Genomic DNA, 15,219 nt, shown 5'->3' with positions numbered 1-15,219 from the left:
AAACATTTTTTAGATTTACATATCATTATCATAAATATTCAACAGGGCTGTAGGAATTAAAATGGGACTCCACAAAGTTAACATAATGTATCTTCGCCACGTCTATACAATGCTTGACTTTCAACTCGCTTCATCGGTCATTTTCCGTCATTTTTCGAGACACTCGATCATTTTTATTGTTTAAATTGTAATTAGGTCGTGGCTGCTGATAAATGGAAAATAAAACATCATTATACACACTGTTCATTTTGCCTCCATAGTGAAGTGTTCATTTTACCCCCAAAACACGAATTGTTTTCAAGTGTTTATTATAAACAAACCGTTGATAAAAATATTTGGAATTTTCGACAGATCCGCAGGATAGTGATAAGCAAGCAACACTAAATAATACCAGTAGTCGAAATTTAATTTGTTTCGCCAAAATAGTTTATTTACTAATAGTGGAAATTACCATCGGCGTCAGATTTCAGCAGATATTTTTTACTTTTTCAATTTTTTTCACATTGGAAAGCTGGTGATCACCACAGATTGTCTCAAACAGCTTGAAATACTTCTAGGAGAAGATACCTAGTGATCTGGAACGGATTTTGATCACTTTACTGGGATTTGACTACCTGTTAATTTTACCCACAGTTCTCCTATTTGTTACACGTTGGAAATATGTCGGTGTAAAAGTTGGTTTGTGAATTTCCAATAGCCAACGGTTCTGTTGGTAGAATTAGAATTTAGAGTTATGGCTAATTATAACCATCCTGAGAACGGAACACTACCAACTATATTTTAATTGATGCTGAAATATATTATTGTACTACTTATGCTCTCCAACACTTTTTATTTGCTTTAGTATATTCGTCCCATTATTATCTGCTCTACAATATGCTGGTTCTTGAGTTAGCCAACAGTTTTTGGACACTCGAGCATATTGCCTTCAGCACAATCAAAGATTCGTTTGAAATTCCTTGAAAATTTAAAATTCAATTCAGTATTATGATACGTATTAGCTATCAACCAACAGTCATGCAATTTTTATTTGCTTCCTAAATTGATTGATAAGAATTAGCCGAAATAGTTGCATTGCCCAATCTCGATAACTGTAATTCGCAAACTGCGTTAGTATTCATTACTGATCCAGATTCCATTATTCCTTAAAATTGAATTGTTAATTTTTGTTCTCTTTATTCCTTTGATAATTCACGGACTAAAATAATTTAACACAGAAGCGTCATTTTGTGAGCTTTTTTACATTTTTACATTACATTTTACAATAAGTTAACTTTTATAAAGTAAGTAAGTACTTTTAGAATTGATTTGTTAATGAATTGCTGAAAACTATGTGTATCTGCATATGCAAAATATATTCTTCATTTGGCAATTGTGAGGTGCCAAATTAGTCAATTTAGTGCTTAAACCATTTGTACGAATTTCATTTCTGATGCTTTAGGCTTGAGTTTGGGTTTATCAAAAATTATACCTACAGCATATTACATCATGTTCATTATTCTCGGATCTTGCTAAACCACAAAAATGGTTGACAGCAAGAATATCCCTCATTGTTACATGTGGTGATTTCAATGAAGCTAACACATGTTCGTTTTTGGCGACAACGGTGCTGTTAATCGAACGTGGAATCGGTTGATGATCGTAGTCACCACTGATATGGCGCATACAATGCGTTGCGGGTTTTATATGGAAAATTTATTTTTCGAGTTTTCCAATCTTTCCAGTAAATTTTCCGATTTTTCTCGCCGTAAAAACATTGTGGTGGTGGAAACGAACACAATAAAGAAAAGACGGCTCAAATCGGATGCTCCGTTCTCAATTGATGCGCGGTCGAACTTTTTCACTTCCATTTTTATATATAAGATAAATTTCATGTTAGGAAAAAGCGCGTGATGCCGAAACATTGATTTGGTAATTCATATGACCTCAAAAAACTATTAAATACCATTAAATGAGCAAAAAAACTTTGATGGGGCTAAAGTGGGGCTAATATAATCGGGGTAGTGAAATCACTACAAGCGGTTTATTCACTGAGCTGTTATTAATCCTTGAGAAACGTGATTCGTTTATTAAGATTTATTTTCAAATTCATACTACACACCTTTTCATAAGATAGAATTGCAATAAAATGAGCAATCGAATTTCTCCTGCAAGCGGTGCCGCGTCAAGTGTTTCCGCTCGCACTCATCATCGGGACGAGTTCCGACCGGCCAGCGAGCGTGAGTTGCCCGGATGCTATAAAACAAACCACTCATGCCATAATCCCCATCGGCGGGCGGGCGCTTTGCGGCATGAGCGCCTTCACATTGGGTGATTTTTATGCTGTTTCGTCGAACGCGTTGTCGCTCTTTTTCATACCTACTATTCATGCTCTTCGGGCAGCGGTGAAGCAGGTTTATGCTGCGGCTGCTGCCGCTGCTGCAGCAACAGTAGTAGAAGTGTAGGTGCATGAGCAAAGAAAAACAGCTGGTTGTTTGAGAGGCCGTTTCGCACGGTTGGCTCTCGTCTCGCGCGCACCAGGTGAGTGCGGCTCTTGAATGGCTATGGCTACATGCTTTCATGCCGCATCGGTCTTTCGGTTTGGCTTGGCTCCACTCGGCAGAAGTCCGTCCGCAAACGGGTCCGTACGGTTAGTCCATATTGGTACGCTCGACCGGTCAGTTCGGAATTGTGGCTAGCCATCGCCGTCGTGATCGCTCGACGGTTGTGTAGAGCGCTTCTCTATAGAGTGCAGTTTCTGTTTCTTGTTTTCCCGTGTGTACAGAGCTGTGTGGCAACGAGGAAAGAGACGAGTTATTTTTTTTTGCTTCTACTGAACAGTAGTTACCTACACACAGTCTGTGGGTGAAATCTAGAACGGGACCGTTTTGTACTGAGGTGTGAGTTCTGCTGCTCGAGCAAATCCGGCCCGGCCGAAGTGGCATGTGTGGATCGTTCTTGTTGGGCTTTTCAGTGTGCAAAATTGCAACAAAGCAGTTGCCTTGAAGTTTGAGGGCTTATTAGGAGTATACAGAGTATCTCCAGAAAAGAGAATAGCCTCGCGATCGATCGTTTCATTGTGCAGTTATTGCAGTGCAAAGCCGGCTAGTTGTGTTGTTTTAATAGCGGATCGCCGTGGAGTGTGGATGTTTGGCTTCGGATTAGTGCACCTTTTCAGCCAGTCAGTGGATTGAACGTAGGCATTGGAAACTGGCTCGTGTGCTGCGGGTTGTCGTTGCTGGTTTCGGAGAGTGCTGGAAGAGGTGTGTGCGCGCTGGGGCAAAGAAAAAAAAGCATTGAAGTTATCGAGGGTAGATACGATGTGTAGTGATCTATAGGATTGAAATACTAGTTTGTGGTCGAGTGTTGCCTTTTTCGGAAAGGAGCAGCCGCTGCAGTAGAAACAAAACAACAACAACAGGGTCGGTTTGGTGTATTTATGCATTAAGTCAAGATCGGAAAACAGAGAATACGATACGGGATAAAAAGGCTATAAATATATATACACACACGCAAAAAAGGCGAAGCGTCGTGCTTGTTTTGAACGGGAGAAATACATGCAGTAAACAAGTTTTAGCACAAAAATGATGAATCTCTTGTGAGTCGTTGTCCCCGTTTTTGGAGAAGCGAACCAGGGTAGTGTTTGGATAGGAAACCCGCTAGAAGGACGAAGTTCAGGGCTTAAGACAAAAGACACCAGAAAGCTGAAAGTGGGAAGAAAACTGTTAACGAGCTGTTGAGTGGTTGCCTCGAACAAGACCGATAGTTTGGCCCTGTAAGACCGACGTTTCAGCTGGAAACTTTGCGGTAAGTCTATTTCTAATCCCATCTGGCTCACTTGGGAATCCCATTACTACCCATTTAATAGTTAACACTGTAATGTAGAACACCATTTATGCTGTCACGAGCAAAGATGCTGAGTACACTGAGAAGGATTTGCTACTATCTGCTGTGTATTTTGCACAGCTAGGCGGTTCTGGCATTTAGTGTCGTTTTCAATTGATGCCGCATTATGTGTTTGAGAGGTTAATTTCCGTGGCCGGAACGAGGCTTAGGTACATTTGATTTATCATTTTTACAGTTTGATATCCCGCAAAAAATAATCATTTAATACAATTTCATGAATTGGCATTGTCATGAATTTCGCTCAGAGCAGTGCAACAGATAAGCCAGATTTTTTTTTAAAAAGCAGAGTTTTTAAAAAGATCTTCTGATGAAGAATTTTTAACATAAGTACATTCAGCTTAAAAATGTTAGTAAACCGTGCAAAATTCGAGATACATCTGGCAAAATGTAATGTGAATATAAATGTAAGAAATTGGACTTTTATTACAATACTAGCTGACCCGACAAACTTCGTATTGCCACAAATTAACCTGTGTTGTACATAAATCATGAATCTCGGATGATCTTTGTCACTTCTCGAGTTTCGCAAAAATTTCTGTTTTATTTGTATGAGAGTCCATATCCCCCTACCACAGGGGTGAGAGGTCTCTAACTATCATAAAATAAATTCAAGACTCAAAAATCTCCTACATGCTAAATTTGGTTCCATTTGCTTGATTAGTACTCAAATTATAAGGAAATTTGTATTTCATTTGTATGGGAGCCCACCCTCTTAAAAGGGAAAGGGGTCGTAATACACCACAGCAAAAAAAATTCTGCCATCTAAAACTCTCACATGCCAAATTTGGTTCCATTTGCTTGATTAGTTCTAAAGTTATGAGCAAATTTGTATTTCGTTGAATGGGAGCCCCCCCTCCTCCTAAAAAGGTAAGAAGTCCTAATTCATCATGGGAAAAATGGTTGCCTCCAAAAACACCCACATGCCAAATATGGTTCCATTTGCTTGATTAGTTCTCGAATTATGAGGAAATTTGTATTTCATTTGTGTAGAAGCCCCCCCTCTTGAAGTGTGGAAGGATCCTAATTCACCGTAGAAAATATTTTTGCCTCCAAAAACCTCCACATGCCGAATTTGGTTCTATTTGCTTGATTAGTTCTCGAGTTATGAGGAAATTTGTATTTCATTTGTATTGGAGCCCCCCCTCCTAATGTGGGAAGAGGTCCTAATTCATCACAGAAAAAATTCTTGCCTCCAAAAACACCTACACGCCAAATTTGGTTCCATTTGCTGGATTAGTTCTCGAGTTATGAGGAAATTTGTATTTCGTTTGTATAGGACCCCCCCTCCTAAAGTGGGAAGGGGTCCCAATTCATCATTGAAAAAAAAATTGTCTCCAAAAACACACACATGCCAAATTTGGTTCAATTCGCTTGATTAGTTCTCGAGTTATGAGGAAATTTGTATTTCATTTGTACAGGAGCCCCTCCTCTTAAAGTGGGGAGGGGTCCTAATTCACCATAGAAAATTTTCTTGCCCTCGAAAACCTTCACATGCCAAATTTGGTTGCATTTGCTTGATTAGTTCTCGAGTTATGAGGAAATTTGTATGGAAGCCCCCCCTCTTAAAGGGGAGAGGAGTTATAATTCCTCTTATAAAGAGGGGAGGGGTCTCAATTCACCATAGAATAAATTCTTGTCACCAAAAAAAACACCCACATGCCAAATGTTGTTCTATTTGCTTGATTAGTTCTCGAGTTCGGAGAAAATTTGTATTTCATTTGTACAGGAGCCCCCCCTCTTAGAGTGGGGAGGGGTCCTAATTCACCGTAAAAAATTTTCCTGCTCTCGAAAACCTTCACATGCCAAATTTGGTTCCATTTGCTTGATTAGTTCTCGAGTTATGAGGAAATTTGTATGGAAGCCCCCCCTCTTAAAGGAGAGAGGAGTTACAATTCCCCTTATATAGAGGGAGGGGTCTCAATTTACCATAGAATAAATTCTTGTCACCGAAAACACCCACATGCCAAATTTGGTTCTATTTGCTTGATTAGTTCTCGAGTTATGAGGAAATTTGTATTTCATTTGTATAGGAGCCCCCCCTCCTAAAGTGGGGAGAGGTTCTTATTCATCATAGGAAAAATTCTTGCCTCCAAAAACATCTACATGCCAAATTTGGTTCCATTTGCTGGATTAGCTCTCGAGTTATAAGGAAATTTGTATTTCGTTTGTATAGGAGCCCCCCCCCCTTAAAGTGGGGAGGGGTCCCAATTCATCATAGAAAAAAATTTTGTCTGCAAAAACACACACATGCCAAATTTGGTTCCATTTGCTTGATTAGTTCTCGAGTTATGAGGAAATTGGTATTTCATTTGTACAGGAGCCCCCCCTCTTAAAGTGAGGAGGGGTCCTAATTCAACATAGAAAATTTTCTTGCTCTCGAAAACTTTCACATGCCAAATTTGGTTCCATTTGCTTGATTAGTTCTCGAGTTATGAGGAAATTTGTATGGAAACCCCCCCTCTTAAAGGGGAGAGGAGTTATAATTCCGCTTATAAAGAGGGGAGGGGTCTCAAATTACCCTAGAATAAATTCTTGTCACTGAAAACACCCACATGCCAAATTTGGTTCTATTTGCTTGATTAGTTCTCGAGTTATGCAGAAATTTGTGTTTCATTTGTATGGGAGCCCCCCCTCTTAGTGGGGGGAGGGGTCTCTAACCATCACTAAAACCTTTCCTGGCCCCAAAAACCTCTACATGCAAATTTTCACGCCGATTGGTTCAGTAGTTTTTGATTCTATAAGGAACACAGGACAGACAGACAGACAGACAGACAGACAGACAGACAGACAGACAGACAGACAGACAGACAGACAGAAATCCTTCTTTATAGGTATAGATAATGATTTAGAAAAATAATATTAATATTTGTCAATTAGAACATGTAGAATGATAAATAATATTATTTTACTGTTTCGTATAATGTAAACCAAGACTGTATCTAGCGTAAAAACAAGTATGCGAAAGCTTTATTATGTGTTTGGGCCTATTCAAATGGCCCTTCGAACAGTTTTACATGGATCCATAAATCAATAGTTCTGTTCTTGTGCTCTAAAAAGTAAAAGATAGCAATGCGATTTTCCTTCTAGAACAACAAAAAGAAACTTTTAGCTCGTGATTGGGAACTATTCAGCTTGAAAACTAGCGAATCATTAAACAAAATAGACTTAAGTTTGAGGCACACAACAAAATTAAATGTAATTTAATATTCAAATGACTTCACGCATCATTTCTTTTTTATGGTCATTTGATACCCATTGAAAAGTTGTCCTGAACTTGCCTTATTATGTGCGAAACCTAGCAGAACTGAAAGCATAGCAGGCTTATTTGTTTAGGTCCCTTCATTTATCCTTGCTTACTTCCATACAAGTGACAGAGGGATGGGTAAGGCAGAAATCAACATGTTTAACTTTTGTGTTTCCTAGTCCTGTGAGTTCTTCTGTTTCCTTAGCCTATTATGTGTAGTACAAAATATAATAAAACTGTGATAAATCGGAGGAGGTTTAGACACCTTTTTCCTCTCCATGATTGTTTGCTTGAAATTGATAGTAATGTCAAGTAGGTTTGTATCGGGATGTCTAGTATTAGAAATTGAAACGTCATAATAACAAGTTGTTGTTGAGACTATAACATATTTTGGGTTTACTGATGTGCTTACTAATAGACTATATATACTTGGACGCTTTTATAGTAAAAAGCAAAGCCGTGGGCTTAAACCGTCATTAGACATTACCCTTCTTTATCGACAGACTTCGCAGCCGGCTGTTAGAGTACAGGAAGCTTACGGGGCCAGTGTAATGATCCTACTGACTCTATCTAGCAAGCATCTCCTAGCCGAGATTCGAACATACGACGACTAGGTTGTTAGACCAGCATCGTACCTCGAAGCTAACTGGGCGGTACGCTTTTACAGTATGGTTCCGTATATACTAGCCCCGTTTATATCAACCTTTGATTATATAATCTTTTTTTTTCGATTATTAACCCCAAAAATAATTTTTTTGTTTGTTTTTTAGATTATATAATGATTTTTTTGAGGTCATATAAACAACTAAATGAGTGTTTCAGGCGTTTTAACCCTTTATGGACCAAGTTGCACAGTGGTAATACGTGATAGCATGAGATTACGCCGAAGCGCGAGATTTCGCGCGAGATTCGTATACAGTGTCTATGGCAATACTTCTTAGTACAGTAGTGTTCCGATTTTGTCAGCTCCCGATTTTGTCTGCCCCTATTTTATCAGCTTTTTATCCCAATTTTGTCAGACTATAAATTTAGTTTAACTTTTGGGCTTTTAAACATGATTTATAAAACTTTTCAGCCTGCTTGAAACTATTCTGATTCTTTGGGGAGAGTTTTTGAATAAAATGGTGCCTTCTTACGGGATCAAAATTAGGGTATTTTTATAGTAAAAGTTCTATAGTTCCTAAGCAAGCAAAGATAGAGGTATACTACATTCAGCAATGTTGTGTATTTTTACTATTTGTACAACTTTGTGAAACAGTAAAAAGTCATACAACAACTACAAAAACAATTAAAACAGAAAAACTGATTTTAACGATTTTTCATTTATGAGAAATAGGATTTTTCTATCTTTGCAGAAGAGATAGAAGGTTACTGCCTTCAGCAAAATTTCTTGTAATAATATGATGTAAAGAATTGCAGAACACATCAATGCGTTATATTGAAACTGAAGAAAAATAAATTTTTTATTCCACTTTTATGGGGATTAATCAAAATTTTAATTTCGCTGGACGATATAACTTTTAATTTTAGGAAAGTCTTCCAAAGGTTTCATAAACTTAAAACCAAGTTTTCCCACTCAAAGCTAATGCGCACCAAAAAGGGTTCTGGACCAGTGTGCTGTGCCCGGTTCATTGAGCTTTCGGTTGACCAATTGAGGGTTAAAATTTAATTTTTAGAAGAAGTCTTCGACATTGCAAGGTCTTAAGTGTTGAATTTTGAAAAAAATTCGAAAAAGAATTCCCGATTTTGTAAGTTTCCCCATTTTGTCAGCCCAAAATTCAACATGGGGCTGATAAAATCCGAACATTACTGTAGAAAAAAGCTTTTCGTTAGACAGTAACCATTATGTGATTAATTCCCTTAAAAGTGAAATACGAAATTTATTTTCTCACACTTTCGAGATACAGGTTTGATGTGTTCAGCAAAGATGTAGTTAATATCAATACAAACACCTTTGTCCAAGATTTTATAGTAGTATCTCTTAACATAAATTAACTATGATAACGCTAAATAACGCTTTGTGGACAAACTCTCAAAAACAGTTTTTTGTCTCTAAATTATTCTGGTAAATTTTTACGTCTTCATAGTGTTCTAGAAAGTTATTTATCTTACTAAAATCCACGTTTTAGTGGAACATCGTTACACGCTATTTTGTAAATTGTCTGAGATATTGAGCATTTTCGCTGAAAAATAATATTTCTTTGAGCTCAAATACTTCTCAAAGTGGTAATTGGTGGCAGATCAAACAACTCATACAAAAAAGTACAACAAAAAACCTATAAAAGCAAGTAGCAGTTGTCTGTATCTGATTATATCTTTAAAAGTTAGAGTTATCTTAAAAAGTGCTTTTAAAGTGCATTTTACAAACAAATCATTATATTTCGGCAACCATAAGAGATAGATAGTATTCGACAACTGAAGAGAGATCAGAGTGAGATAGATAGTATACGATGTTGGAAAAAGTTACTTATTTTAGTATGTTCTACCAAAAGTTGACACCATATTTTTGGTACGCATTTAAAACTATTTTTTTCAATCACGCTAATGTGTAGGAACATTACTTACTTACTTTACCAGCCGAGAGCCGGTGTAGCTCTTGTCGTATCAAGAATTCCTCTCCATTGTACTCGGTCCTGGGCTACTCGTCGCCAGTTCGTTGCGCGTCAAGACACAGACAAGTCGACTTCAACCTGATCGAGCCATCTTCCACGTAGGGCTCCTCTATTAATGGTACCGGTGGGATTTTTGAAGAGAACAGATTTCACTGCACAGATGTTCGGCATCCTTGCGACGTGGCCGGCCCACCGTAGTCTTTCAAACTTCGCCAGATGTACGATGGGAATCTCTCCAAGTAGTGCCTCGTGATTCATACGCCCACACCGTTCCACTTGTACTCCGCCAAAAATAGTCCGCAACACCCAGAGCCCTAGCGTGACATTCTAGCGCCCTTGGCGGAAATTCAATTTGACGCCCCATCGTTTCCTAAATCAGCGTTTCTTACAAGTTTATCATTTTTTCGTATTCACCCCTTATCCAATATTTCGCTTTACTTAATGTATGCATTGAAAAGCGGAGTAATTTCGGATAGCGATGAAAAAAAATTACAAAAGATTTTACAATGCAACACTTTTTTGAAATGCTACGTTTACTAAACCTTCTACAAAAATTATTCGAAGCTATGGCCAATGAAAAGATAAACGTCGGCATGTTATTCTACTCTTTTGTAGCTTTGGCGATCAGCTGCTTCTCCGTTCTGGTCACAAAATTATTGGAGTAGATCTTCCGTTTGAGCTTTACCCAAAAATTTACTATCGGTTACAGTTGGGGGACGTTGGGAGACTTGGCGGTCTTCGGTAAAACGTTTATCTTCAGCCGGTTCATCTTCTTCAGTGGACGTTTGGCATGATGAGCCGAGACCAGCTCCGCCCAAAAGACCACATGATACTTCGCGTGATACTTCTTAACGAAGGCGGCAACTTCCGGTAGGTACTTCGTACTATATATCTCTTCGTTCCTCGCAAATCCCGAAGGAAAGAACAGCGGCATGGATATTCCCTTCTCGCTGACCGTCAACCACAGAAAAACTTCGGGAACGTGGTATGAAAGATATACTTGACGTCATCATTTACCTTTCTTGTGGGGGACATAAAGTACTCGGTCTCTTGCCAGTCGATGCAGTCCTGCGACAAGTAGGTCTCGTCACCTATTATGGGCGTTACATCTCTTATAAACTTACCATAAGTGGGGCGTGGCAACACTGTTAAGAATAAAAATTATTATATGCGGTATATGTACAAGCTTTCACGATAACACAAAATGTTTTTACATCGCATCAGTGCTTCAAGAAAATGGAATTTTACTATTGATTATTTATGAAAAATCGCTGGTTTCTTTCTTCAAATCGCTATAACTCTGGATCGGCAAAAAATACTTCGCTGTTTTGAGTGATTCTTATGTAAAAAAAATCTGAGGAATGCGATGAAGTTGGAATTTTTGAAATCAAATTGTCCTCATTGAGAGGAAAATGCCAATTTAGTTTGTAAATCGAATTTAAAAATATTTGGCAGCATTGCTCGACAGAATTAATTTTTTTTCGGATTCTTTGGACAATTTCCATTGGAAACATGATAAACCTAGTATTTCCAGAGTTACAAGCAAAAGAAAATAAGAGGATTTCACCAAAACGTGTCTTTTCTTTAAAAATGGAGGTACTCCCATTAATCGAGGGGTCGTCCAATCGGTACAAAACATAAGATTTTTTCTTGTTAACCTGAAACGAACAATCTGACAAAATTTGGCTCAAATCCGATCCAAAATCCGGTCGATTGCATGGCACTCGGATAATTGACGTGGAATGACCCAAGTAAATAAAAAAGAAAACAACAATATGGCAAATTAATACAAAGTTTTGTCCTTCCGCTGTTGAGTAATTGGTGTGGGGGGCTGCGAAAAAAACAAGGAGATATTTTTAATCGAGCAAAGAAATGCGTTTTAAGCATTTTTACTTCAAGCTTAGACGTGTAAACCTAATCAATTCTTGTTTTTAATGTATGTTTTTTTTCATGCGAAAACCTACAAAATTTTTTTTTGCCGGTTTCCGGATTTTTTTAATTTCTATATTTGTTTCGTGCTAGACGCGTTAACACGCATTTTTCGAGTTCTTTAGGCTGTCCACCCATGTAACCAATAAGCACTACCAATGCTATTCACATTTGCTATTCACAAATGCATTTAAGTTACCGTAACTGCTACTTAAAAGCTACTTTGGCAAAATATGTGGATACTTTACTGTTAACCCTCTTATAATACTAACAATGCTTATTTCCAGCTGATTACCCACTAGAACAATTCAAATAGAATTGTGCTTTACAACAGCTGTGCAGTTCAAATGCCAATATATAGCAACGTGCTGTATAAAATGCCAGATATGCTAATTAGCGATTGATTTACTGCTTATGTTAATGCTTATTGGGAAGCTGGGCACAGCCCACAGACAATTGATTTTATAAAAAAATGACAGATTGTTTTTCCCCTTCGATTTTTCAAAGGAATTTCAATGAGCGGAGTGACATAAAATTTAAAAATAATTTGCAATGGGCTTGTTCCAGTAGCGTAAAACGTGGAAAAGAAGAAAGTGAAAAGTAAAAAGAGAAAATAAAGAAAACGAAAAAAAAGAGATATTGATGCAAAAAAGAGGACAACAGAAAAAGAAAGACAACGGAAGAGAAAAGAAGAAAAATGATAGTTTTCGAAAGAAAAACGATAAAGAAAGCGAGAAAAATGAGGAACAAATTGATGACAAATTGAACATAAAAGGATAAAAAACGGAATAACAAAGAAAAAACAGGATAGAAAAGGAGGAAAAGAATAGGAGAAAACACGAGAGCAGGAAAATGAAGAAACTAGAACAGAAAAAGGAGAAAAGAGGAAAGAGGAACGAAAAACATCCTGTGACACAAAAGAAAGAAAAGCGGAACGTAATAAAAGGAAGAACTGTGGTGAATGACCAATGGTTAAAATCACATTAAATATAAAAATAAAAAAGGAATAACTGAACGGACGAAAACAAAAATTTAAAAAGGAAATAAGACCATTACAAATATTTTTGTTTGAAATTGGCTTGTAAAATCGAGGAGTAAAAAATTAATTTGAGGGATAAAACTTAATTTTTTTTTTATAAAATCTATTGTCTGTAGGTTCTACAGCCTAAAGAACTCGAAAAATGAGTGTACCAGTGGAATTAACGCTTCCAGCACGAAACAGAAATGGAAATATCAATAGTATCAATGGAATTTCCAAAAATCGGTAAAAAAATTTGCATTAGTTTTTGTCGTTCTTTTTGTAGTTTTTTGCATGGAAAATAATAACGTGTGTATGAAAAGCAAGAATAGATTTGGTTTTCACGTAAGTGCGTAAATTAAAATCCTTGAATCGCATTGCCTGATTAAAAAAATCTCTTTGTGTTTTTTCGACCTCCCTCCTCTTCAGTTGCCCAACACCGGAAGGACAAAAACTTTATAAAATATTGGCAATGGCCTAAATAAAAAAGAAAACGGAACAGAAATAAAAAAGAGACTGGAAAGGAGGAAAAACGGACCTGAAAATGAAATAAAAGCAAATTGGAGAAGAAAAGAGCAAAACAAGAGGTAAAACAAGACTGAAAAAAGGGGAAAACAGTACAGAAAAAGTAGAGAAGAAGGAGACAGTGGCCAGAAAAAAGCAAAATCGAGATAAAAAAGAGGATAAACAAGTCAAATAGAGGGAAAGAGAAACAAAAAACGTGACAGAATATATGCGAAAACAGGAGAGAAAAAGAGGAAGAAAACAAATGGAAAATGGCATAGGGAAATGGAAATAAGATGGGAAAATAGGACAGATAAAGTAGAAAAACAGGAAAAATGAACCAAAGGAAGATATAAAAAAAGACAAAGAAACGGAAGAAACAATAGGCAAATCAAAGAGCAAAGGGAAAAATGTAGAATGAACGTAACAAAAAAGAAGAAAACACGAAATATCTAAACGAGGAAGAACGGAACAGACAAAGGCGAAAAACGAGAATGATCGGAGTTAGAAAAAATGAAAGCCGGACACGAAAAAAGGATAAAAGTAACCGAAAAGCAAAAAGCGAAAGATAATTTCAAAAAATGAATGAAAAACAAGAGGAATAGCGAGACTGAAAAGAAGAAAATATGGATCAGGAAACGAAAAAAAAATGGAACGATAAAACAGAAAACACATAAAAAAAGAAAAACGAGGGTAAAAGAGAAAAAACGGAAGGTAAAGGAAGAAAAGTGAGTAAAGTTTTTGGAACGTGTTAGTAGAATACGAAACCTGAAATTAAAGAAAAGAGAAGACTTTTTTCCAAATTAACTTCCAAAGTTCGAAAACAGACACTGATGAAGCCTGCAAGTCGTAGGCGAAATACGTAAAAAGCAAAGCAAAGCCTTGGGCTTAAACGTCTTTCTTAGACTTGGCTCTTCTTTATCGACAGGCTTCACAGCCGGCTATTAGAGTACAGGACGGTTAAGGGGCTAGTGCAACAATCCTACTGACTCTAACTAGCACTACCGCCTAGCCGAAATTCGATCATATGACGACTGGCTTGTTAGACCAGTATCGTACCTCGAAACCAACTGAGCAGGCGAAGTACGTATCTGTCACGAATAAATATTAATAGTGGAATTTGGAAAAAATTGACTCTTTTCTTTAATTTCAGAGAAAGAAGAACAAAACCCAACAATAAGTGAACAATAAGTGAAAAAACGGGAGTGGCAAACAGAAGCGTGGCAAAACGTGTTAGAAAGTAAAACGAAATATGCCAATCGTAATTTCAAATAAAATTTCGTGTCTAATTTTAACTTCCTATTCAATCCTATTCAAATTCATTTTTAAGTTCACATGTAAATAAGAACTTTGAATTTTTTTAAAGTACATTTGCATGTGTAATTCTAAGTAAAACTTCCGGTTTAAATTACTCCAAATTTAAGTTCAATTTCTAATCCGATTGTAAGTCCAATTTCCAGTTCAACTCGAAATAAAACTTCAAACCCAAATTAGTTCAAACAAAAAATTTTACACTAGAATGAAATACGAATTGAAATCCCCTTTTAAGTATAAATTTCCCAAATTCCCCATTTCCCCCCAAAACTGATATCGACCTTTTCCACCGTCCTATCACAAACAATAATTTATCGATTCTAGACCCAGACAAAATACAATATTATCGGTTAAAAAGAATAACAAAACCAACAAAAACAAATCAGCTTTACCAAAAGTTTAAGAACTTTACTAATTTAATAAACGCAGATACAACAACTGTCGAATCGTTCTCCCTTAATATTAAAACAATCTAAACAATCTGCTCCAGTGACAGTTTAACCAGTTTTGCAAGAGCAATTTTAATTGGACAGAACCCAAAACGTCACGCTATGCGAAAGGCCGCACTTGATTTCGCTCGGAATTATTTCCTTCTGTCTGGTAAAGGTACTGCTGGTGCTGGTGCTGGTGCTGTGCAACAAAATACCGAAAATATTTTCCCCTTCGGAGCCCCCGATCCGCGCAAAAGTGTAGACATTTTTCGTTACCTTTAT

The 15,219-nt window shown here is 37.1% G+C and overlaps 2 protein-coding genes across 2 annotated transcripts in view; one reads left to right on the top strand and one right to left on the bottom strand.

The window, feature by feature from the left end:
- LOC128741810 (deoxynucleotidyltransferase terminal-interacting protein 2) overlaps nucleotides 1-15,219 on the bottom strand; it is a 483,164-nt gene that overhangs the window by 142,343 nt on the left and 325,602 nt on the right. The gene's annotated exons all lie outside the window — the stretch shown is intronic.
- LOC128741808 (uncharacterized) overlaps nucleotides 2,615-15,219 on the top strand; it is a 205,161-nt gene continuing 192,556 nt past the window's right edge. Inside the window, exon 1 of the mRNA XM_053837867.1 lies at nucleotides 2,615-3,786. The gene's annotated coding sequence lies outside the window, so the exon portion shown is untranslated. The remainder of the gene's footprint in view (nucleotides 3,787-15,219) is intronic.

Source organism: Sabethes cyaneus, chromosome 3, assembly GCF_943734655.1.
Source record: "Sabethes cyaneus chromosome 3, idSabCyanKW18_F2, whole genome shotgun sequence".
Lineage (NCBI taxonomy): Eukaryota > Metazoa > Arthropoda > Insecta > Diptera > Culicidae > Sabethes > Sabethes cyaneus.
Note: the sequence above shows the minus strand (reverse complement) of the source record. Positions and strands in the feature narration are given on the sequence as shown.